General features: G+C 37.2%; 1 protein-coding gene across 2 annotated transcripts in view; it reads right to left on the bottom strand.

Annotated features, from left to right (window-relative positions):
- Window positions 1–26468, bottom strand: part of LOC115212989 (synaptojanin-2-binding protein) — a 49098-nt gene that overhangs the window by 7773 nt on the left and 14857 nt on the right. The gene's annotated exons all lie outside the window — the stretch shown is intronic.

The raw sequence follows: 26468 nt of genomic DNA, 5'->3' as shown, positions 1-26468 counted from the left end.
CTTAAATTAATGAAAACTATAGAAGTATTTTCAAATAATTTTAATGCGTATTAAATTTTGTAAAGGGAAAATAGGAAATTTGAAAATACAAGGGAGATAATTCCCGACAACCAAAAATTACTTTTAAAACGATGACTGAAAAAGCACATAAGAAACTTAAAAATTCAGTTCTGTTCTATTCTAAGGTTTAAAACAGGGTAAAGTTGATCAAATTTTTTCATATGAAAATTTCCGCTCCAGAGTGCAAACCTGGGCAATTTTCATTTCTTTTTTTTTTTTTTGGAACACCGGCAGTTTTCTCCTTTAAGAAGTATCCTCCACCTCCCGATACAGCTTATAACGATCGATTCAGAAGAAATATCGCAAGGTTATTTTATCTGACGCTCTAATGATTCTGCCAATATTTAACACTGTACCACACACAGAAGGTAGAGGGGGCAATTTATACATTTCTGCGTTAAAATTTAAACGCCAAAAAGCTTTTATTTTTATTATTATTCCACAAGAAATAATAAACTCAGCTTAAAGAAATTATTTCAATGGAAAATTTACTGATTTTCTGGTAAGGGATGGGGGTATTTAATAGAAAACAGTCAACGATTTGGAGTAACAATAAAAATGCTTTGGTTCTGTATCTTGTGACCAGATGTTAAAGGGAAATAACTTGTGACTCAAGAACATTTAAAGGCCAGATAAAAAATTAAAATGCATTTTTCTACGAGCATACATATTTCTCCCAACTGACACGTGATAGTTTTAGCAGTGAGCTTACGCGTAGGATTGCATTTAGGATCTTTTCGGTTTGAACGGCAGTTTTTAACATAATTTCTATGTAACTAAAAAATTTTAAACTTCGTATACTGGTAGAATGTGTTTATAAAACATCGGATCTTTTCGGTTTGAACGGCAGTTTTTTCTAGCGGTGTCATATGAAATTGTCACCCATAATTGTGACCCTAGTATCGATCTATTGCATTTCAATCTGTTTTAGGGTTAGGGGGAAGGGTATCTTTTTTTCTTCACAAATGTAAATAAACCCAATCTGTTTCTTAAACGAGGGACATATTCATACGGCACAGAATGTTTTGTTTTTTTACCTCAATGGACGTCAGTGATTGGTTGAAATTGCAGAAATTGAAGAAAAAGAAAACAACAAATATCTTACAAACTATAGAGTTTTCTCAATAAAGCCAAGAGAGCAGTTTTTAACATTCATTTATGTTAGACAACCACAAATATATTGCTCAAAATAATTCCTTTGTCATCCAACAAGCTTGATATTGATATTGCAACTATTTTCGTTTCACTTGTGAACTAATTACCCCAGCATGGCCATAACCCACTGGCGAAATGAAATTAACAGATATTTCCTTGAAACACTTTAGAGTAGCTTCAGTGAAAAACCAAAATTTAAGTTATATTATGTAAGAATTATCAAACTCTTGAAATTCTTATGTGAAGCAATACTTATTTCTTCACACTACAGACCTATATGCTTTGATTTTATATTGTTTTATAGAAATTATTCATGCTGATATAGAACACCGCAAGTTGCTTTACATTCTAGCTATTATAAAAGAGTAAATGTTGGCAGTTGTGTCTAAAATAAAACTACAAGAGACACATTTAGTGATGGTGATTGCTATCAAAAAGGATAACCCTTTTGATAACAGCCTGCATAAAACTGCTCCTGGTTCTGTGATATAAATTTACTGTTTTCAAGTGATCTAAGTTAAAACCTTTCATCAAAATTTCTGTTGATTTTGTATGTTCCAAACATCAGCTTAATAATGGCAAAAATTGTTTTCCTTAATCCTTCAATATTTTCAAAATTAATTAAAACAAAAGCAGTGTATTTCAAAAGAAATATGGTGATGAAAGAGTTCCGTCTTTCATATGAAAAACAAGTTAACTGAAATATAGAATTGTATCATATTTTTCTTGTTATATGAAGTTTATACAAGCATGGCTATATCATATAAAGGATTTATAAGGAATGGAGAAAAATAAGTGATAAACAAAGGAAATAACAGACTGTAAAGGGATACTGGTTGCTTCTTTACACTTTTGGGGTGCAACTTGGGTGCAACACAATTTCCTTTCCTTTTGTTTCTAGAAACTACCAGTCAGGAACGAAACACAAGTTTAAAAATATATACAATTCTTTATTCTCTTGGTTCAACAATGAAACACGATGGTGTACTGGTATCCACATAGTTCAACACAGCAAGGCTGAATTCTAACGTTTGTAAGCTTCTTACAACAATTCAGCATTAATAGAACAGGTTAAATCCTAAGCGTCTGGGACAGGAGAATAGGCTGAACACATGTTTAAAAATACGTCCTTTCTCTTCTATCGCCGTGTCTCAAGTCCCCAACGCTATTAAGGAACGCTATAGAATTTCTTTTTCAGTCTCTAGCGCATGTGCACGAGGGAACTTCCTTATGCCTTTCCAGAAGGTTCCAACCCCGCACACGCATACTGAAGAAGGACGTTCTGCACACGCACACTGAAGAATGACGTTGCGTGTGCGCACACTGGAATATGACGTCACTACAAGACAAAACATCTTAGTTAAGCACAGTTGATGGCAGATTCCACATTAGTTTTAGTGGTGAGCATCAAGTTTGTTCAACCAGCTAAATTTCTATTCATGAAATTAATGTGTAAGTGGCTGATTGAATCAATGCAGTTTCTAGAGCTTCACATCTTATACTGATAACATAATTCTCAGACCAAATCAGCGCAACAAAACTGGATCTTTAACTTAAACAAATAAGTAAAGAAAGAAAGGAAAGAAGGAATGGCAGACAGGTATGGTTAACTTTGGCAGGAGGAACAAGTACTGCAAATGATTTAGTCAATTTACCACATTGTAAATTGAACATAGGTAAAAAAAGAAAAAAATCATTGCCAGATTCCTATATATATATATATATATTGAACGCCTTCCATCCAGCCCTTACTCTCCGTGAGATCTCCTTTTTGATATCCCGGCACATATTTACTTCCTGTCCCAGGTAGACATATTCCCTCACCTCCTACGGAGAGTAAGGGCCGGATGGAAGGCGTTCAATGGCATAAGGGATGTGCTCAAGGGAAGATTGGACAGGACCACCTGCGCCAACCTCATTAACAGTGCAGTTCTGCCTGCAATGTTATATGGTAGTGAAACATGGGCTACCACAAAGAGAGAAGAGCAAAGACTGGTAACAGCTCAAAGAGCCATGGAAAGGTCAATGCTTGGTATCTCGTTGAGAGAGCACATAAGTAGCAAGATCATCAGAAAGAAGTCCGGCGTGAGAGATGTCATCGCAGAGTATACACGCAGCAAGTATAGATGGGCTGGACACGTCGCCCGGCTCACCGATAATCGGTGGACGCACGCAGTGTCGAGTGGTACCCGCGTGAGCAGAAAAGACCACCCAGAAGACCTCCACGACGGTGGAGTTACGATTTCAAGAGGATGATTGGGATCACGTGGATGAGAAAGGCGCGATCCAGAGAGGAGTGGACAGCGTGCTGTGACCAGCGGTGTCAAATGGACGCCTGATGGACTGGTCGGTCAAGGTGATCAAAGATCAAGGTGATATATATATATATAATATTTTGCCTTTGTGAGGATCTTTTTTAGTGATTTCGGTTGTTTGTAGCTTTTAATGATTTTATGTATGTGTAAAATTTCCTTTAATTTGGGGTCCTTATGTAGCATTGGTAAATTTTGGATGCAAAAGTGAAAAAATGTGGTAGGCCAAATTGCGCAACATGCCCAAACCTTTTAGAAGGATTTGAATTCCTCTTCAAAGAGGGACAAAAATTCAAAATCAAATCTGATTTTACTTGTGCATCAGTAACTATATATATATATATAGTTAATCCAAACATGAACAAAGAGAAAACACAACAACGTGAGGATGTGAAGCAAGTATAGTGTTATTGGACGCTCAGGAAAGGCAAGAAGGAGGAGTGGAGCTCTTTGGCAGAAACAGAGAAAAAGAAAGGTCCAAGGAAGGGAAGACAGAGAAAGAAAATCGCCAACAATACACATAAATTCATAAGTTCCAGTCCTCATTGAAATGTGGTGGCTTAATGTGCTTCAATGATCCTGACAACTATACCAGCAGGGCACAAATTTCTGGTAGAGCCTCCTATGCTGGACAGGTCAAGGTAGAGGCCAGGCTAATATGGAACACCTCTTTCCAGGAAATAAGTTAACACTAACTTAACCAGAAGTGCAAAACTATTTGTGGGCATCATATCAAACATACACTCTATTTTTAGAAAACTGGCCAGGTACCTTAACTAAAAAGAGATCCTTAATAGCAGCAGTAGAGACCAGAATTGAACTCAACAAAACATTAGAATTGAATCATGTTTTTCAAAAAGTAATCCTGTAAGATCAACATGACAATGTCTAAGGATCAATATCAGATATTAAACATTATTTCATATCAATACATGATCAGTCTTTGAGACCATCAATCACATCAACCAGGTACTATCTTTTTAATTATCACTAATAATTCCCAATTTTAGTACTTATATTGTTTTTATATTAACAACATACAATGGCTTTCAGCTTATTTCATCATCATCATCATCATCATTATCATTAGCAGCAGCATGAATTAATGCTAATTTTCCATGCTGGCATGGATTAGATGGTTCAACAGAATCTGGTAAGCTGTAGGACTGTGTTGGGTTTCAGTGTCAGTTTTAGCATGGTTTCTACAGATGGATGCCTTCCCTAATGCCAACCACATTAAATACAGTGAGTACTTGGTGTTTCTTTTTTCATGTCACCAGCACTAGTGGGGTTACTGAGTAACTTGCAAGACTGAAAAAGAACAAGGAAAAAAAGAAAAGCTCCCACTACTAAGTGGGGATGGTTTTATACCAGAAGTTGAAAGGTTAAAAAGTATGATAGAGGGACAAGCACAGGTGTGTTGCTTCAGAGAAGATACACGGCTACCCCATGTTACATAAGAGTGGGTAGGGTAATTGAGGAGATAAAAGAAGGTAGTGATGTAATGCCAGAGAAAAACTCTTGAGGTACAAGAGGGTGAGATGAGCATAATACAGTAATTGCGTAATTATTGATTTCTTACATAGGTACAAAGCTAGATTGGGTCAACAAATGAGTGTGTGTCCCAACACTTAACAACTGGCATTGGTATGTGTTTACATCCCCAAAACTTAACAGTTCAACAAAAGTGACGGACAGAATAAACACCAGGCCTAAAAGTTGCTTCAACTGCTAGAAAAAATAGCAGCCCAACTTTCCTCAAATCATACTCTATCATCTTAAAAAGGGAAGAACACGAACTGGATACTTTATGATCACAGACCTACTCAGTCAGGATTGACCTAGGGCTAAACATCATCAACAGCAACAACAACAACAGATATAAAGATTTCCCCTATATTTGTGCTTTCCTCAAGGGCCATTTCAATGAAAGTGAAATCAAAAAATAAGTTGCTAGAAGATGGTAGGGGTTTGCTACCCTGCTTAACCCTTTTGTTACCAACCTGGCTGAAACCAGCTCTGATTCTGAGTACAAATGTCTTGTTTTCATAAGTTTTGAATTAGAATCTTCCACCAAACCTTAGTCACAATTTATGTTCCTAACACTATCTTAATGATAACCAAGTTATTTTACTAAATTGTAATTGAAAGAAACACAGAGCATCTCAAAATAAATGCAGTAATGAAAGGGTTAATATATATATATAGAGAGAGAGATTGCATTGATAACCAGCTAGAAGAGATGTCCTCTTGGGGTTAAAAAAATGGTAGTAGTGTTGGTTCGTACAGAACAGCCATGTTGAAGTGGTGACAAACATCACTTCTCAGTATAGTTACTACTTACTTCTCTTATAGAGATTTTCTAAAAAGCAAATATATTTAGTCAAAAGCTTACTACTTGTATCTCACTACTGGCCCCCAATTATGTCATATATTGGAAATATACCTTGGGCAAGTGTCTTCTACTATAGCCTCGGGCTGACCAAAGCCTTGTGAGTGGACTTGGTAGATGGAAACTGAAAGAAGCCTGTCGTATATATGTATATATATATGTGTGTGTGTGTGTATATGTTTCTGTGTCTGTGTTTGTCCCCCAAATGTTGCTTGACAACCGATGCTGGTGTGTTTACGTCACCGTAATGTAGCAGTTCGGCAAAAGAGACCGATAGAATAAGTACTAGGCTTACAAAGAATAAGTCATGGGGTCGATTTGCTCGACTAAAGGCGGTACTCCAGCATGGCCAGTCAAATGACTGAAACAAGTAAAAGAGTATATATACACACATATTTATCCAAGTTAAAGAAATTCAAGAATAAAGAATAACAAAAATAATAATAATTCCCTCTGCTAAAGGTACAGGGCCTGAATTTGTGAAGGGGAAATTAGTTAGTTACATTAACCCCAGTGCTCAACTGGTACTTATTTTATTGACCCTGAAAGACAAGTTGACCTTGGTGGAATTTGAACTTAGGATGTAAATAGCCAAATGAAATGCTGTTAAGTATTTTGTCCAATATGCTAACAATTCTGCCAAATAATTAATAATAATTCTTTCTAATTTTGGCACATGACCAGCAAATTTTAAGGGTAGGAGAAAGTCGGTTACATCGATTCCAGTGCTTGGCTGGTACTTATTTAATTGACCCTGAAAGGACAAAAAGCAATGTCAACCTCGGTAGAATTTGAATTCAGAACATAATGAGTCAGAAGAATTGCTGCAAAAGCATCTTTTCCAATGTTCTAATAATTTCTGGTAGCTCACTACCTTAATAAAAAAAAAAAAAAAAATAATAATAATAATAATAATAATATTAATAATAATAATAATAATAATCATCATTTCAGCAAACAAGTATGGTTCATTTATCAGATGCCAACTAATTATTTACTTTCATGTTGAAAAAAGTATCCAGACAGAAAAGAACATGATGCCAAGTACCAAAATATGTATCTCAATAAATGAATTCATAGGAAAAGGTTGTTGAGTGGGGAATTGTTTATCTTTCCCAAAATCTTTCCTTGAAGAACTCCAAATGCTAAGTTTAATTAAAAAAAGTTCAAGTATTTGAGATTAACAACAACTCAAACATGCAACTCTCAATGATTAGCAAGGAAAGAATATTTTTCCAGTTAGATTTGGCATGGTTGTTATATCCGATATATTGATAGCATATATAAGGAATGAATAATCACGTCATAAACAGCCAGTACCAGGTTGGAATTTGCTAAATATAGAAAACTTTGAATTATTCAAAATAATGAGCTACAAACTTCATCTTTTTTCTTTTTTAGGGATAAGAAAAACGTTTTGAGTACTAATACAATAATATTAGCTATCTAAAAATAATTCTTAGATAAGTACTTTGGTCACTAGAGGTCAAATTAGAAAGGTGTATGAGTGCATGTAACCAGAATAATATTTGTTTCAAATTTTGAGTGGCTGTGTGGTAAGTAGCTTGCTTACGTATCACATGGTTCCAGGTTCAGTCCCACTGTGTGGCACCTTGGGCAAGTGTCTTCTACTATAGCCTCGGGCCGACCAAAGCCTTGTGAGTGGATTTGGTAGACGGAAACTGAAAGAAGCCCGTCGTGTATATGTATATATGTGTGTGTGTGTGTGTGTGTGTGTGTGTTTGTGTATGTTTGTCTGTGTTTGTCCCCCCAACATCGCTTGACAACCGATAGAATAAGTATTAGGCTTACAAAGAATAAGTCCTGGGGTCGATTTGCTCGACTAAAGGCGGTGCTCCAGCATGGCCACAGTCAAATGACTGAAACAAGTAAAAAAGTAAGGCCAGTAATTTCAGGCAAGTGGGTAAATCAATTACACCAACCCTGTGCTTGACTGGTACTTTTTTTATCAACCCCAAAAGGATGAAGGGCAAAGTCAACCTCAGCAGAATTTGATCTCAGAATGTAAAGATAGATGAAATGCTGCTAGTATTTTACCCAGCGCTCTAACATTTCTGCCAGCTGACCGCCTTATGTAACCAGAATATTATTAAATTGAAAAAATTTATAACTTTATTTTTATTATCTTCAGGGCACCATTCGAGCGTGATCATTACCAACGTCGCTTCACTGGCACCTGTGTCAGTGGCACGTGTAAAAAGATTTGAGTGTGGCTGCTGCCAGTACCGCCTGACTGGCCCCCGTGCAGGTGGCACATAAAAATCACCCACTACACTCTCGGAGTGGTTGGCATTAGGAAGGGCATCCAGCTGTAGAAACTCTGCCAGATCAAAACTGGAGCCTGTTGCAGCCATCTGGTTGCCAGCCCTCAGTGAAAACCATCCAACCCATGCTAGCATGGAAAGCGGACGTTAAACGATGATGATGAGAGAGAGTATGTGTGTGTGTTTTCAATGCATAAGCAACAGTTTCAAATTGTAGCAGATTAAGATATGTTATGAGAGGATGTCAGGGAATAAACACAGAAGATGGTGGGTATTAGAGGGAAAAAAAATGTTTGGAGAATTGTAAAAAGGACAGAAACAAACATCAAGACACAACCACAGAACAGGTAATAGTGAAAGAGGACTTAATAAGCAAGCCAAGAGATCTTTTAACAGGTAGGTAGATATAAGTGTGCTTATGATTAAGTAAGAAGCATCTTAGTAGTGAAAAAACTCTTGCTAAAGTTAATAACTCTTTACTCTTTTACTTGTTTCAGTTATTTGACTGTGGCCATGCTGGAGCACCGCCTTTAGTCGAGCAAATCGACCCCAGGACTTATTCTTTGGAAGCCTAGTACTTATTGTATCAGTCTCTTTTGCCAAACGGCTAAGTTACGGGGACGTAAACACACAGCATCGGTTGTCAAGCGATGTTGGGGAGACAAACACAGACACACAAACACATACACACACATGAATATATATATATACATATATACGATGGGCTTCTTTCAGTTTCTGTCTACCAAATCCACTCACAAGGCTTTGGTTGGCCTGAGACTATAGTAGAAGACACTTGCCCAAGGTGCCACTCAGTTGGACTGAACCCAGAACCATGTGGTTAGGAAGCAAGCTTCTTACCACACAGCCACTCCTGCACCAATAGAGCTTACATGTTCAGTGTTGTCTCCCTCGTTTGTTCAGCCACACAATAATGTTAGAGCTAACACCTAATATATCTTTTTCTCATCACTGTATTTAATCTAAGATTTTTTCTTTTCCTGATGTTGAAAACATTTGAAATAATCATACCTACATTTCTATTCAGAAAGTAGTTGAGCATTATAAGTGCCTGCCTAAAAGTCATCTGAGCTGGTATGGCCTAGTAATATGAATAGATTATATATGTGGGATGAAACCATGTAAAAAGTTTACAAATGGAGAGTGCCATAACAGAAGAAAAACAAGGAATAAACAAGAAAGAGATGAAGTTGAGATGTAAGAATAGCATGCATAACTGATAAAATGGTGCAAGATCACAATAAATGGAATTATGTTGCATGACAACACAAGACAGCAAGGGAGGGGGGAAACGAACATTATTATAATGATGATGATGATGATGATAATGAAGAAAGGCGGTGAGCTGGTAGAATTGTTAGCATGTCAGAAAAAATGCTAAGAAGCCTTTCTTCATGTTCTGAGGTCAACATTGCCTTTTATCCTTTCAGGATCAAGATACCAGTTGAATATTGGGGTTGATATAAAAGACTATCCCCTCCTCCTAAATGTCATGCTTTGTGCCTATAGTAGATAAGAAAAGATGATAATGATGATAGTGGTGTTGACTGTATGTGTGTTTTTCACCTTGTTCAGTTATTTAAAAATTACCTTTTCAATACAGTAATATATAATGGAATCTGTCGGGCTAATTGGATCATTAAGATGGTACACATTAATAGAGTTAAATTGTGTTTGCCAACTGAATCTAAGTTTTAATAACCCACTTAAAAGTTTTAAAGGACCAACTTGAAACACCTAGCCAAATTGGATTGTGTCATTCAATGACCATAAATTAAATTACTAAACATAGGTCAATAGTTTCAAATGTTGACAGCTGGGCATTTTTTTTTTAATATTGCTACCACAGAAACACAAAGTCATCATCATCATCGTTTAACATCCGTTTTCCATGCTAGCACGGGTTAGACGGTTCGACCGGGGTCTGGGAAGCCAGGAGGCTGCACCAGGCTCCAGTCTGATCTGGCAGTGTTTCTACAGCTGGATGCCCTTCCTAACGACAACCACTCCATGAGCGTAGTGGGTGCTTTTTATGTGCCACCAGCACAGGGGCCAGAGGAGGCTGGCAATGACCACGATAGGCTGGTGCTTTTTACGTGCCACCGGCACGGATGCCAGTCAAGGTGTCGCTGGCATCAGCCATGTTTGGATGGTGTTTTTTCCGTGCCACCGGCACATGTATCACAATAACAATTTCCATTTGAATTTTTATTTTGATGTTGATGTACTTGACTCAATAGGTCTCCTCAAGCACAGCAAGTTGCCCTATGATCTAAGGTAAGCACAGCAGGCCATCCTGCAAGCCATGAACTCATTTCATTTGTCAGGTCTTTGCAGTCACAGCATATCTCCAGGGGTCTCGGTTTTTCATCATTGCCTCTGTGAGGCCCAACGTTCAAAGGTCATACTTGACCATCCCAATTCATGTCTTCCTAGGTCTACCTTTACCCCAGATTGCTTCAACTGTTTGAGAGTGGCACTTCTTCACACATCTCTCCTCATCCATCCGTAGTACATGACCATACCAACGCAAATGTCTCTCCTGCATGTCACATCTGATGCTTCTTATGTCCAACCTTTCTCTCAGGGCACTTACACACTGTTATGCGTGCACACTGACATTACACATCCAGTGGATCTTGCTAGCTTCATTTCTTTCGAGCCTATGCATGTCCTCCGCAGTCACGGCCTGTGTTTCACTGCCATGAAGCATGGCAGTTCGCACACATGTGTCGTACAATCTACCTTCCACTCTGAGCGAGAACCCTTTGACACCAGTAGGGGAAGAAGCTTTCTAAACTTTGCCTAGGCTATTCTTATTCTAGTGGTAACACTCTCTGAACATCCACCCCCACTACTAACTTGGTCACCTAGGTAGCAGAAGCTATCAACTACTTTTAGTTTCTCCCCCTGGAGTGTGATGGAACCTGTTTTCTGAGTATCTGTGGTGTCTATTGCCACTGTGCATCTGCCACATACAAAAGCTATCTTCTCGATTAATTTTCCTTTGATGTTGCTGCACCTCTTATGTGTCCAGAGGTATCATCATTATCTAATTCCCAGTCTTATTTTCTCTGCCTCTAAATTTATTATTCAGTGTCAATTCCTTGCAATCATTATAATCTGATACCAATCACCATTGAATGATTTTTGAACTTCAAATTAATACTGGTTTATAGATTTACATTGTGATCGTTGCCAGAGCAGCCAACTGGCTTCCGTACCTGTGGCACATAAAAGGGCACCATTCAAGTGTGATTGTTACCAACGTCGCTTCACTGGCACCTCTAAAAGATTCGAGTGAGGTCATTGCCAGTACTGCCTGGCTGGCCCCTGTGCAGGTGGCATGTAAAAAGCACCCACTACACTCTCGGAGTGGTTGGCATTAAGAAGGGCATCCAGCTGTAGAAACTCTGCCAGATCAAGACTGGAGCCTGGCGCAGCCATCTGGTTGCCAGCCCTCAGTGAAAACTGTCCAACCCATGTTAGCATGGAAAACGGACATTAAACGATGATGATGGTGATGATGTGGTAGGACTAATTCACAAGCAGTTACAACACTGTCAGTTTCAGGTAAGAGATGAAACTGATTTTAAGTAAATTTGTGTTTGTACAAACATTGTGGTTATTTCTTTGAATCTATTTATATTGAAGGACAGAAAAACTAAAATATAGTTTTGGCTTTTTATCTTAGTATCTTTTATCTTTGACTTGTTTCAGTCATTAGACTGCAGCCATGCTGGGGCACCGCCTTGAAGAATTTTCAGTTGAATGAATCGACCCCAGTACTTATTCTTCAAGGTGGTGCTCCAGCATGGCTGCAGTCTAATGGCTTAACACAAGTCCAAAACTATACCAAGTGGTGGCGTTCCATCACCATCAGAACCAGAAACTTCAAAGCCACCAGAAGAGAAAGGGATGAAATCAAACGACAAGAGAGAAAGGCTTGAGAAAATCAACCTCATCCTCTACCACCATTGCCATACAGTCAATGCCATTGACTTTTCTATGCAAGAATTGGTCTACAGAGTCATCAACAGCATCACCATAAAGGAAGCATTCAGTAAAGAAGAAAATAAACACTCAGATATGAGATAAAGCCGCCACCAATTATTCTATTGGTCTCTTTTGCCAAACCACTGAGTTTCGGGGATGTATATATATTATATCAAAGGACAAAAAAGACTAAAATCAATATTAAAATTTAATCTTATATTTAGATATGTAAGCATTCCCTTTATTCCTTGACAAAAGGTCATCCTTCTCAATCAACAATCAAAGGTGCTCTAGTAACAGCAATGATTTCACCTGGTGAAATGCTTAGTGGCAATTCATCCGCATATTCTCGGTTCAAAATCCACTGGGGTTCACTTTGCCTTTCACCCTTTCAGGGTTGATGAAATAAGTACCAGTTGAGCACTGGGGTCGATGTAATCAACTATTCCCTTCCTCTGAAATTTCAGGTCTTGTGCCTCTAGTACAAAGGATCATAGTTGTGTAACTCTGTTACTCTTTGGCAGTAAATATAGATCTGAAAACAAGACATAACCTTGGAGAATCTGTGAAGGCCATGGGTATAGTTCTGTCTTCCTAGCTAATTATTAAAACAAACACTGTAATACTTCTGTCAGGATTGGTAAAGTGGCAGACAAAATGAATATGAATTGGAGAAACAGTAGAGTAGTGGATGGGTGAAAATAGTGGTGAACGCTAGTGGAAGAGGATAAAGAAAATTCCTCAACTAGAGACGACAGTCAAGCGCATTTCCTGCCTTGTACCTAAATTAGAAATTAATATCACATATTTGGAAAATATTTTAATGTACAATTGGGAATATGTCAAAATATGTCAAAAATATAGAGATACAGCAATGATAGATATTCTACAAAGAACATTTCAGCTCAAGAAATTTGAAAATTGAATCTCAGAGAGATTGAGGATACTAAAAGTTTTAACACCTTAAAAAGGGGACAAGTGAGTAGAAATCAAGAAATCAAATGCCACATAAGGAACTCTTGAGTACTCCTTATATTCTATCAATGTTGTATTGTGAAGACTTCAATTAAACTATAGAAGTTAATATTACCTCTGTAGTTAACAAAAGAAACATAGTGCTTTTATTTAAAACTAGCAGTATCGCCCGGCGTTGCTCGGGTTTGTAAGGGAAATAACTATATAAGCATTTTTAGAGAGTTATAGCCAAAAAATAGCAAAAACATGCATTAAAAATGGAAAAAAAATGATGGTAAATTTTTTTTTAAAACCGTTGACTCATCGTAGACATTTTTAGAGAGTTATTTCCCTTATATAATAGCGAAAAAATACATTAAAATGGAAAAAAATGATGGTAAATTTTTTTTTAAATCGTAGACGCACGCTAATACTCAGAAGGGCTCGATATGAATCATGACTAAAATGTGGGAGTAGTTAGGAATCTAAATCGTAGGAGACAGACACACAACTTCTCTTTTATATATAAAGATTTGCTTTTAAAGAGACCTTTCTAAAGTTCAAGAGCAAAGGACAGCAGTGCATAAAAGGTAGGCTTGGTGATATATATCTTCTATAGAGTTAGCCATTCAAAATTTACTAATAGAAAGTGAGAACTCCACAAATCAAATAGCACAGACACACAGACATACACAAATAAATACAATGAGCCTCTCACTTTCTGCTTACCATTTCCACACTCAAAACATTGGTTGCTACATGGCTGTAATAGATGCTTGCTCAAAGTGCCACATACATGGACCAAATATAAAACCATGTGGTTGCAAACTATGTAATCACATATGTCCATGCCTATGTATTCACACACACACACACACACAAAATATAGTTTAGTACACCTTTCTGCATATCATTACAGGGTGCATACCCACTGTTCATCTGTACAGTGAAACTGCATGACCAACAGTGCAATGTAGTTACAAATAAAACCCAAAATATTTCATTAGCAACCACTACACCTGGGTCTCCTCAATCAGAGCTGATTTCAAATACTCAACTAAATACAATTTATTGAGATTGTAAAATATTGATTCAATAGAGAAAATAAACTATAAATTAACTCTCTCTGATGTGCCACTATGTACCATTTTCAAAAAGTTATGAGTAGCCTCTATGTGGTTACTTTGCCAGCTAGAAATAGCACCAGCCAAATCTCTATCAAATCATATGCTATTGGTTTAAAACAAAGAAGGATATATTGGGTAATGTAGTACTAGATATATTAAGTCCAAATAAAAAAAAAAAAATGGGATAATCACAACGAGAATGCTGTAGGCGCATGGCTTAGTGGTTAAGGTGTTGAACTCATGATCATAAGGCTGTGGTTTCGATTCCTGGATCGGGCGGTGTGTTGTGTTCTTTATTTCACATTGCTCCAGTCCACTCAGCTGGCAAAAATGAGTAATCCTGCGATGGACTAGCATCCCGTCCAGGTGGGGAATTTCTACGCCACTGAAACTGGGAAACCGGCCCTTATGAGCCTGGCATGGCTCGAGAAGGAACTTGATCAGGGTTGACCTGAGGTTAAACAATTACAACAAACTTTTGTTACTCAACTCAATCAGTTACATGAAATAAGAGTTTCCTCAGACTTGAAGTCCTGTTATAGTTTGAAAAACTTTATTATAAACAAGATGAAGCTGAGAACTGAACCCTGAAGAACACCTATTTGTGTGTTATATAGCTCAATTTATTGCTAACTTTCATGTTACTCCACATATATATGTAATTTATATGGCAATCATAAGCCATTCATCTACACCCAGTTTTCTTAGTGACCACCAGACTACAGATAGTGATAGAAGGTAAGATAGAGTACAGTAACCAGAAATGGTGAGATAAAACAGGGGTTATAGGGTTATGCAGTACTTTAAAAATATTTAATGGTATGAAGGATTTTGTGAATGCACGAAACTGTCAGATCTAATTTATTATTAATTAAATGAGCATTATTCTTATTTCTTAATATTTTGTATAGCTCCATACAGCACAGTCCACACCCATATCTGTGGATGGAGTATGGCTGAGCCCTATGAATTATGTTCCACATAATGTTGAACTTGATATTGTTATCCTTAAGTTCCAAATATTTCTAGGTAATGATGTGCTATTAGCCTTATGTCTGAGTTTAAAAAAAGATTTTAACTATTTTAACTACTCTTTAATTATTTTTTAATTCCTATAAGATTCTGTACATAGTCATTATTTACCACTTCCATTTTTTATTATTATCCATCTGCTTTCATATACTTTTTATTGTATACTTAATCTAATTATTTATATGATGGCCACTCTTCTTATTTGATATCCTCTCCTCTATCAGCGCATCCTAAACTTACTGTCTCTTTTTTTATGGTCTTTCCAACCTTAAAGGAGGCATATAGAAGGCTGTTAGATAAATAAATAACTTGGTGACTTTACCCTTTGTACTTAGCCCCAAAACCTTATTGAATAGAAATAAAAGATAAAAAGAAACTAACTCTATCTTAGTTGTAGGGGTGAAATGCTTTGCTATTTGAGCCCTTTCCCTCTTGCTTTAAATCTTCTACCCACGCCTGACATTGCATTAGTTTTTCCTATAATACTACCAAACTGTACTAACAAATTCATTCTATGATCAACAATGGTCATAGAATCATGAAGTGGTGCAAACTGTTGGGTTTTGAATGTTTTTGAATGTTGTGATTCATGTATTTACCCGATTAAAATGGTTTTTTCTAATGATGTAATGTCTTCATTAATCAATTAAAAATTTGTTGGAAACAGCTGTAGTGGATTGACACATTATTCATCTGTTGTTATTTATTACTCACCTTACTTGGAACCTGCTTCTTGCATAGATCCAAAGTATATTATGGACTGTACATTTAGTTCCCTGATTAGCCTCAGCGTTATTGATATACTTAATTGTATATATAACCTGAATATCTTTCTGCCTGTACTTCAATACATGCGTATATATTTGTCTATCTTTGTTGTGTATACATCTTATTTTTGACCTGACCCAATGCCTTACCATTTACCTATTATATATGTATGTAAGTATGAATGAATGTGTACAAATGTGTGTGTGTGTAAGGGTAATAACCCATTTGCCCAGATTTTAACAGCCAAGGGGAATAACCCATTCATTTTCCTAAATCATTTGAGATAAATCAAATTGAGTATGCTTATTTCTTAGTATTTGAACTGTTAGAGTTATTTTCGTAATTTATCCTGTACAACCCTTAAACAAGTAAATAGTATTTTCCTAAACAATAAATCCACTTATTTCGGTTAGTGACTTATTCACGAATATACCAACACTGGTGCTGTTGAGGGTAATATTCTCTAGGAATGCACAAAGGCCCTTTTCAAAGTTATTTACTTTGAATTGCTCGTATCTCATATCTGATTAGCCTGTTATTACGTATCATGCATCCCGATTTTAGTATACATACCCTATTAGTATTTCCTCCTATGTTATATATACCCTGGAAATGCATTAAAATCCTTTTCGAGGCTACTTTATTTGAATTCTTACTATCAGGTAACTAATTTCATGTTATTACATAACTGCCTTCACAATTTGGGTATTCATAACTTATTGGGAATTCTTAAAAACAAGATCCTGTGTAAGATAGTTTGATATTCTCTGTAAATGCAGGAAAACCGTTTTATGGGCTACATACTTTGTAATGTTGTTATTGGATTAGCGAAACAATTATGAGAATGGAACCAAGGGACAAGCCCCACTTTCCTGGGAATTACCAGGTATGTCAGCTAGTATATATATATATATATATATATATATATAGAGAGAGAGAGAGAGAGAGAGAGAGAGAAAGAATTAAATAATAAATAACAATATGGTAATATGACATGTACACATGTAAATACATGATGTTACTGAATAAATAAGCTAGTCTGGTCTTATCCAATAATGTATGAGGTAAATGTATTTAGCACAAAAGAAATATTTTCATTGCTATGGACCAAATCCAAGTTTTACAGCCATAATTATATTTTTCCAATATCCCTCCACCATTGAGAGGGAAAGAGAGAGATAACCTGTGTTCATAACTTCAAAGTAAGGAAAATTAGTTACAGGAAGATTGAGTTGGTAGGATAATTTGGTGCAACCAATACTCTCCTGAAATTCCTGTAGACCTTACCATAGTGAAAAATCAAAAACATATATAAAGAATATACCTAATTAAATAAACAAACAAAAATCATACTGTATCACTGATTGATCAGGAAACAAGATCTAGGAGAAAACAACTGATAGCTAAAAATAAAATTTACTCTGCATGATAATTCAACCTGATGGAAATAGAAAAATCTCCTTCAAACCACATTGTATCACCTTAAGAAAAGGAAGGACATACTGAATAATGGAATATTCCTAGATACATTAAATCTAGGAAAAAAGCAACAAAACATGATAGGATTTTTGTGAGTCGAATGGCTTTCATTGTAGGGCTACCCTGGGGCTAAACAGCAATGTTCAGTCATCACAAAGCTATCTACCTAGTAACTGGATAGAGAGGACAGACAAGTCTTATTCACAAACTAATTGTTAAGTTAGTGTTACCATATTTAATATAAGGATCATGATAGAAGGTAGAGGGAATGCAGTGAAAGGTGAACATGGGAGGAGCTACATGGAAAACAAATGTTAAGTTTGTAATTAACATATATGATGCTTAAAAAATACAAAAGAGAGAGAGAGAGTCAACCAGTAGTGGAAAGAGTGTCTTGGCAGCTTTAGTAAAAAAACTGCAGTCACTAGAAAGAGAAGGAAACTTAGAAAACCAGCTGAGGAGAAAAGTTGGCTATTTTGCTGCTCTATAAAGGATCCATGCTAACAATATTCTACTTGCAAAAAAACAGCACAGATGTAGCAGATCAAAATGGTTGCAAGTCATGCTACATCTAGCATTTTGGATATGCCATACTTTTAATTTTGTCTAAGAACAGACTGCAAACTTGTCATAGAGAGATTGGTTGTGGGCGTAGAGAGGGTCAGTTAGGGTTTACTGTAAAGTCAGTATTAGCATGCATGATGCTGGGAACTAAAAGATTTTCACACCAAAACGAAGACGGACAATGTGAAATATGTTGTACAAAAAGCTGAGTAACAACATAACAGATTCTTTGTTGGTACAGGGTCCCAATGTGAGGAAAAGATCAAACATATGTATGTGGTGCGTCTTTGTGTATGTGTTGTGTTTGTCCTCTACCACCACTTGGCAACCGGTGTTGGTTAATTTACATCCCTGTACGTTAGCAGTTTGGCAAAAGAGAATGATAGAATAAGTACCAGACTTAAAAAAATAATTACTGGGGGACGATTCATTCAACTAAACACTTCAAGGCAGTGCCTGGGAGTGGCTGTAGTCCAGTAACTGAAACAAGTAAAAGATAGAAGACAGTGAAGTTGGACTTAAAATTCCAAGACATAAACAAACAGCTTCAGAATGTGAATACATTCTTTACACTGATTCCTACAACTGTCAAGATCTGGAAAAGAGAAAGGATAATGTAAGGTGGAGTGAGAAAGATCAAATCCACATTTACTGAATCACCATTAGCTCAGGGTATTTACATTAATAGAAGAGTCATTATCTCCTTTGTATTTACATACACCTTACAACAGAGTAGTTCTTTCAAATAATCATATAAGAGATTCAAAACAAAAACATCTTGGAAAATTTAGTGAAGGAATTTCCAGATACTTAATGGCAAAATCATTATAATGCACAGAGGAGGGGGAGAAAGTTGCAGCTGCAGTGATCATTGTAAATTTATAGAAGTTAGCAGCTGTAATAATAAATATTAGTAAAAATAGCAAGAGAAAAAAAATGTAACAATGATAAAAGAAGTAAAACTAGAGAAAAAAATCTAATTCTGCTAAAGAAAAATATAAGAGGGAAAGCTTTTTATTTTCGTAACAATAATCATAAAATTACTTAGTTAGACTAGACTAAATCAATGAGAGACCTCTGGTTGATTTTTTTGTCATTACTGTTGCACAGTGTAACTGAGAAATGTTTGAATTAAACAGAAAAACTTTTCTGCTATATCATCATCATCATTTAGCATCCGCTTTCCATGCTAGCATGGGTTGGACGGTTCAACTGGGGTCTGTGAAGCTGGAAGGCTTCGTCAGGCCCAGTCAGATCTGGCAGTGTTTCTACGGCTGGATGCCCTTCCTAACGCCAACCACTCCGTGAGTGTAGTGGGTGCTTTTTATGTGCCACCCGCACAGGTGCCAGACAGAGCTGGCAAACGGCCATGAATGGATGGTGCTTTTACGTGTCACCAGCACGGGGCCAGGCGAGGCTGGCAACGGACACGAACGGATGGTGATTTTACGTGCCACCGACACGGGGGCCAGACAGAGCCTATATATATATATATATATATATGCAATGTAATTACACACATGCTGTTGGCGATTTCTTTTCCTTTTCTCCTTTCTAACAAAGAGCTATGCTTGAAACATCAAACTCGCTCTTTTCACCAAGCGTCGAGCTAATACATTTCGTGTGCATGTCCTCTTGTTGTCCGTTAATTTTTACTTGTTTATTTGAATTGTGTATATAATTGTGTGTATATATATATATATATATATATATATGGTGGGTGGAAAGTAACTAGGCATTAGAAATTGCTTACAGAATTTTTAGTATCACTGAAGTCATGACGAAAACACTTTTTAAATAGAAAACGCTAAAAGGGATTTCTTATTTTCTTATATCTTACTAGCAGTATCGCCCGGCGTTGCTCGGGTTTGTAAGGGAAATAACTATATAAGCATTTTTAGAGAGTTACTTCCCTTATAGATGCCAATTCGGGCTTTCTTAGCCATTTCTGTTTTGGTGTCTTCAAGCCATGAAGTCATTGTTCTAAAAGAACGCTGGTCTCCTTGACAACGCTTTACGATGTTGATTTCCTTACACTCCCTTCCCCACAGCTTCACGAGGGAGGGAAGAAGGGGAGAAGCAAACAGGTGCAGGTGTGACCATGGACGCCAACTCCGCCGCCATCGACACACAAAAAATTATGCATTAAAATGGAATAAAAAATGATGTTAAATTATTTTTTAAATCGTAGACTCATCGTAGACACGCGCTAATACTCAGATGGGCTCGATATGAATCACGACTATAAGATACCCGAATTTGGTTAAACTGCACCGCAAAATGTGGGAGTAGTTAGGAATCTAAATCGAAGGGGACAGACACTTACGCAACTACAGTTTTATATATATAGAGATTTTCCAGATGGTCGGTTGCTTGACTGTTCAGGAGTGAGCTAAGATAGCAGCACACTATAAAATGTGGAATTCCATTGTTTTGGTTCAGAGATGGTGGCGTGCATGGAAAGGTAAGCATGTTGTATGCTTACTACATCCAGAGACAATAAAAAGTTGTCAGCCAAAGCTGATGACCATGGGCTCAGAGAATGATGCAAGAAAAAGTTGTCATCCAACCACGTCCCAATCAGCAGAGAATGTGGCAACAGTGCAGGAAATGTTAAATTGCAGCCTTCAAAAAACAACATGTCAAGCAGCTCGTGAAAGCGGACTAACAAAACACACAATACATACAGTGTTGCATAAAGAACTGAATTTATGTCCGTGGAAACCCCATTACATGCAGGTGCTAAAACCCGAAGACTGTGACTGCAGAAGTCCAGAGGTCCAGAACTCCAAGAAGTCCAGATCTCACTCCATGTGATTTTTACCTGTGGGGCTACACAAAAGAGGTGTACAAGATAAAACCTCGCACACAGAAGGACTTGGAGACATGGATTCAGGAATTTTTCAATGATATCCCAGATGACATCCTTCAGAAGTTTGTTCATTCCATCCCTGGCTGTTTGAAGAAACTTGCTGATGCCACTGGTGCTTACTTTCACTTTCTCATGTAATAAAGAACATGTATCAGTTGTTTCAATAAATTTGTAAAAGGAATATGGATTTTATTAACAATCCTTGATGCCTACTTACTTTTCACCTACCCTATATATAACTAGAAGTATGAGTTGTGTGAAGCTGTCTTGCTATAAAGATACAGCATGGGAAGTCAAGGTGTTCATTACTGACATCATCAATCTGTTTATGAAATTTATCAACATACGTGCAGGAGTGGCTGTATGGTAAAAAGTTTGTTTCCCAACCACATGGGTCTGGATTCAGTCCCACAGTATGATACCTTGGACAACTATCTGCTACTACAGCCCCAGGCTGTCCATGGCCTTGTGAGTTTATTTGGTAGATAGAAACTGAAAGAAGCCCACCATCTATCTATCTATCTTCTATATATATATATATATATATATATGTATATATAATTTCAACAATTGAGGGCAAAATTAATTAATTATTAATCAATTTCACCAAGTGTTCAGTATGCAAAGGGACCATTCAAGGCGAATTCAAATTATTACATTATATAAAAGGGCTTAGTAAAATAATTACTTTGCCGCATACTGAACTCATTAGAAATAGCAGCTAAAAAACTTTTTTAAGCTATTTCTAATACTTAAAGAAAATCTCTCTCATATATGTGTTTGCATAATTCAACTCACAAAAGTTTGGGGGTAAGGACATCGAAAAATCAAATGCTAAGGTATTCGAGAACGTACGTTTCAAGATTAGTCAAAACAACATTTCTATCATCGGCTCGGAAATTCCTTGGTTTGGATTTGGAAATCCAAATCCAAACCAAGGAATTTCCGAGCCGATGATAGAAATGTTGTTTTGACTAATCTTGAAACGTACGTTCTCGAATAACCTTAGCATTTGATTTTTCGATGTCCTTACCCCCAAACTTTTGTGAGTTGAATTATGCAAACACTATATATGAGAGAGATTTTCTTTAAGTATTAGAAATAGCCTTAAAAAAGTTTTTTAGCTGCTATTTCTAATGAGTTCAGTATGCGGCAAAGTAATTTATTTTACTAAGCCCTTTTATATAATATATGTATATATATATAAATATAATTTTTTGTCTGCCTGTCTATGCATTCTCAAATGGCTCAACCAAACCAAATCAAATTTTACTAGGTAATAGTATCAGACCCCATGGGTGTCAACATGTAATTGTTTTTTTCATTTGGATTAAAACATAACATTGGCACTGGGTCGGTATTACATGTAAAAGTGAAAGAATGAGATCTATATTGTAATGTGATATAATATTGTTTCACTTTTAATTCTAATGTGATAACACTAAGATCATCTTATTTCTAAAGAAAATCAGCAGTTCATACATGTGCTTCTATTTGGTTCATTTATACTGCATGCAAAAATAAAGACATACTACATACATACAACTGCTTACAAAAATAGAGATTAATGTATAAATTTTTCTATGTTCATAATTTCTGTTAACAATATTGAAAAAAATATGCCACCAAAAAAAAGACGTAATCTCTCCAGAAACGAGTATAAAACAAGGAGGATTGTAGAGAACTGAATGTGAGAGTCTCAAGAGAGAAAAGAGATGAGACTTTGTCAAGATCAGCAAACGAATGCAACGGTACATTAAATGGAGTCTCAAGACAGAAGCGAGATGAGACTTTCTCAAGATCAAGAAAAAGCATGCTGCAGCATGTCAAATGGAGTCTCAAGACAGAAGATGAGACTTTCCCAAGATCACCAAATGCATGCTGCAGTACATTAAATGGAGTCTCAAGAGAGAAGAGAGGTGAGATATTCCCAAGATCAGCAAAGGCATGCTCCAGTACATCAAATGGAGTCCCAAGAGAGAAAGGAAATGAGACTTTCCCAAGATCAGCAAATGCATGTTGCAGCAAGTCACATGCAGTCTCAAGAGAGAAGGCAGATGAGACTTTCTTAAGATCAGCAAATGCATGTTGCAGCACTTAATGTTAGATCATTAAAACAATGTTTTAATGATTAGACAGAGGTCCAATAGAATAGCTCTCAGAAACAGACTACATACAAATTCGTTCTTCACAACTCCTAGCTACTTTCAGATATGATCCACCCTATTCTTATAAAAATGATAATTTTGTCCAAACTGGTGTGCTAAATTCAAATTGTTGTTTCTGCAAAGGTTTAAAATTTCCAAATGAAACTAATGAGATGTGCTGCTCAGGCAGTAAGTTAACATTGCCAGCTCCTCCTCAACCTCTTATGGATTTCTGGAAAGCACTTCCATCCAGTCAAAGGATTTCCTGAACAATATCACACAATACAATTCTGCATTTCAAATGACATCATATGGTGCATCTAAGGAGATAATTGAACATGGATTTATGCTGATGTTCAAAGTTCAAAGGCAAGGCTATCACATCATTGGTTCCCTGTTACTCACAAATGAACAACCACAGTTCCTCCAAATTTTCTTTATGAGTGATATAGGACAACAAACCCGAAGGAGGTGTCAAATCTTCAGATGATGGGTCATGTTAGATGCAGTGCTTGACTGCCACAAAGGAAAGTATATCCACTGGCAGCTTTTTGATGCATTCAAAAACCACGTACCCCATCACCCCAATTTTCCATGGGCTTGGAATACTCCAAATGGACGCATGGCATGTTGCTTAGTTGAATTAGCCCATCATTTACTCCACAAATGTTTTGTCGTCAATGCTGCACTTTCTTGTATCACTTGTTTCAACGTAACTGTAATATATACAAACTCTGCCATTTTAATCCTGAGCAATGCTGGATATCTCTGCTAGTGTGTGTGTGTATGTATATATATATATATATATCGTGGCCGTTGCCAGCCTCCTCTGGCCCCTGTGCCAGTGGCACATAAAAAGCATCCATTATACTCACAGAGTGGTTGGCATAAGGAAGGGTATCTAGCTGTAGAAACACTGCCAGATCAGACTGGAGTCTAGTGCAGCTTCCTGGCTTCCCAGACCCCGGTCAAACAGTCCAACCCATGCTAGCATGGAAAACGGACGTTAAATGATGATGATGATATATATATATATATATATATATATATATATAGATGAACATCAATGGAATTTGTATCTTTGTGGTACCAGTGCCGGTGGCACACAAGAAAGCCATCCGAACGTGGCCGTAGCCAGTACCGCATCGACTGGCCTCCGTGCTGTGGGCACGTAACAAACACCATCCGATCGTGGCCGTTTGCCAGCCTCATCTGGCACCTGTGTCGGTGGCACATAAAAACACCATCCGAGCGTGGCCGTCTGCCAGCCTCGTCTGGCACCTGTGTCGTTGGCACATAAAAAACACCATCCGAGCGTGGCCGTTCGCCAGCCTCGTCTGGCACCTGTGTCGGTGGCACATAAAATCACCCACTACACTCTCGGAGTGGTTGGCGTTAGGAAGGGCATCCAGCTGTAGAAACACTGCCAGATCTGACTGGCCTGGTGCAGCCTTTGGGCTCCCCAGACCCCAGTTGAACCGTCCAACCCATGCTAGCATGGAAAGCGGACGTTAAATGATGATGATGATGATGATGATGATGATCTATGCGTGTGTGTCTTTGTGTCTATGTTTGCCCCACAACCATTTGACAACCAGTGTTGATGTGTTTACATTCCCATAACTTAGCAGTTCGGCAAAGGAGACCAATGGAATAAGTACTAAGCTTTAAAAAAATAAGTCCTGGAGTTGATTTGTTTGACTAAAATCGTTCAAGGCAGAGCTCCAGCATGGCTTCAGTCAAATGACTGAAACAAGTAAAAGATATATATATATATATATGACCCCTCTGGCACCTGTGCAGGTGGCACGTAAAAAGCACCCACTACACTCGCGGAGTGGTTGGCGTTAGGAAGGGCATCCAGCTGTAGAAACACTGCCAGATCAGACTGGAGCCTGGGGCAGTCCCTGGCTCCCCAGACCCCGGTCAAACCGTCCAACCCGTGCTAGCGCGGAAAACGGACGTTAAACGATGATGATGATGATTGAGAAGTCTATTTGAACATTGGGTCTCATGGAGGCAATGATAAGTGACCAAGACCTTTGGCAATATGCTATGCTTGAGAAGACCTGTCAAGCCAAGTGAAATATTCATGGCCGGCGCTAGTGTCATGTAACTGGTACCTGTGCCAGTGGCATGTAAAAAGCACCCATTGCACTCTTGGAGTGGTTGGCATTAAGAAGGGCATCAAGCCATAGAAATCATACCAAATCAGACTGGAAGCTTACCAGTTTCAATCAAACTGTCTAACCCATGCCATCATGGAAAGCAAACGCTAAATGATGATGATGTGTGTGCACATATATATGTATATGCATATACGTATGTGCATGCATGTGTGTGTGTGTGTGTGTCCCTGTGTTTGTCATCCACCATTGTTTGACAACCAGTGTTGGTTAGTTTATGTCCCTCTAACTTGGCAGTTTGGCGAAAAAAGATCAATATAATACCAGCTTTTAAAAAATTAAGTACTGGGGGTTGATTCATTCAACTAAAACCCTTCAAGGCAGTGCTCCAGCATGGCTACAGTCAAATGAATGAAACAAGTACATGATAAAAGAAAATACATGAACCAATGAGCAACCCTCTATGTGATCCCCTGAACTGTTAAAAAAAGCAGTCAAATCTCACTCACATCACAACTTATAATTTGGTTGTAGCTTTACTATGTCTGAATAAGATGTGGCTGGAATATCTTTGATCATATGTCTGCTTGATCGGACTGACTAGGAACTAAGCAACATGACAACAAAATAGTCACAGAGCATCTGTATGATTTCCATTCATTTCTACCTTGCTTGTTTAACGCTGAAATAGTGCTTAATTGGTTAAATAACAACCAGATTAGTGTATCTTACATAAAAACCACTTCTGACATATTAACACTTTTTCTAATGAAGGCAGAATGTTGTATTTAATCTACTTAAGCATGTTGATTGTAAATATATGTATATATACATAAACAATGTTTACGTCCTCTTTTTTAAACCAGCTTGAGCAAAGAACAAGAATGACCTATGTCTACCTTGAAAAATTTAAATGTTAGCTGTAAAAAAAAAATGGAGTAGTTTTAACTGAAAATATTCATAATAGTTAAAACAAGTTGATAAGAGGATGGTTTCTTTTGTTGTAGCACTGAAAAATTGACAGAAGCTTTACAGATGAAACAATAGCAATGAATGGAGAATGTTTAAATAAGGATATAGAAATATTTTGTTTGGATTAGGACTGTCAGTATGTTTGTGTATCTATGTATAGCTACTATAAAAGATATATTAAAAACAAGGTCTCTTTAATAGTTAGT

Source organism: Octopus sinensis, linkage group LG6 (genome assembly GCF_006345805.1).
Source record: "Octopus sinensis linkage group LG6, ASM634580v1, whole genome shotgun sequence".
In the NCBI taxonomy this organism is placed as follows: domain Eukaryota; kingdom Metazoa; phylum Mollusca; class Cephalopoda; order Octopoda; family Octopodidae; genus Octopus; species Octopus sinensis.
Note: the sequence above shows the minus strand (reverse complement) of the source record. Positions and strands in the feature narration are given on the sequence as shown.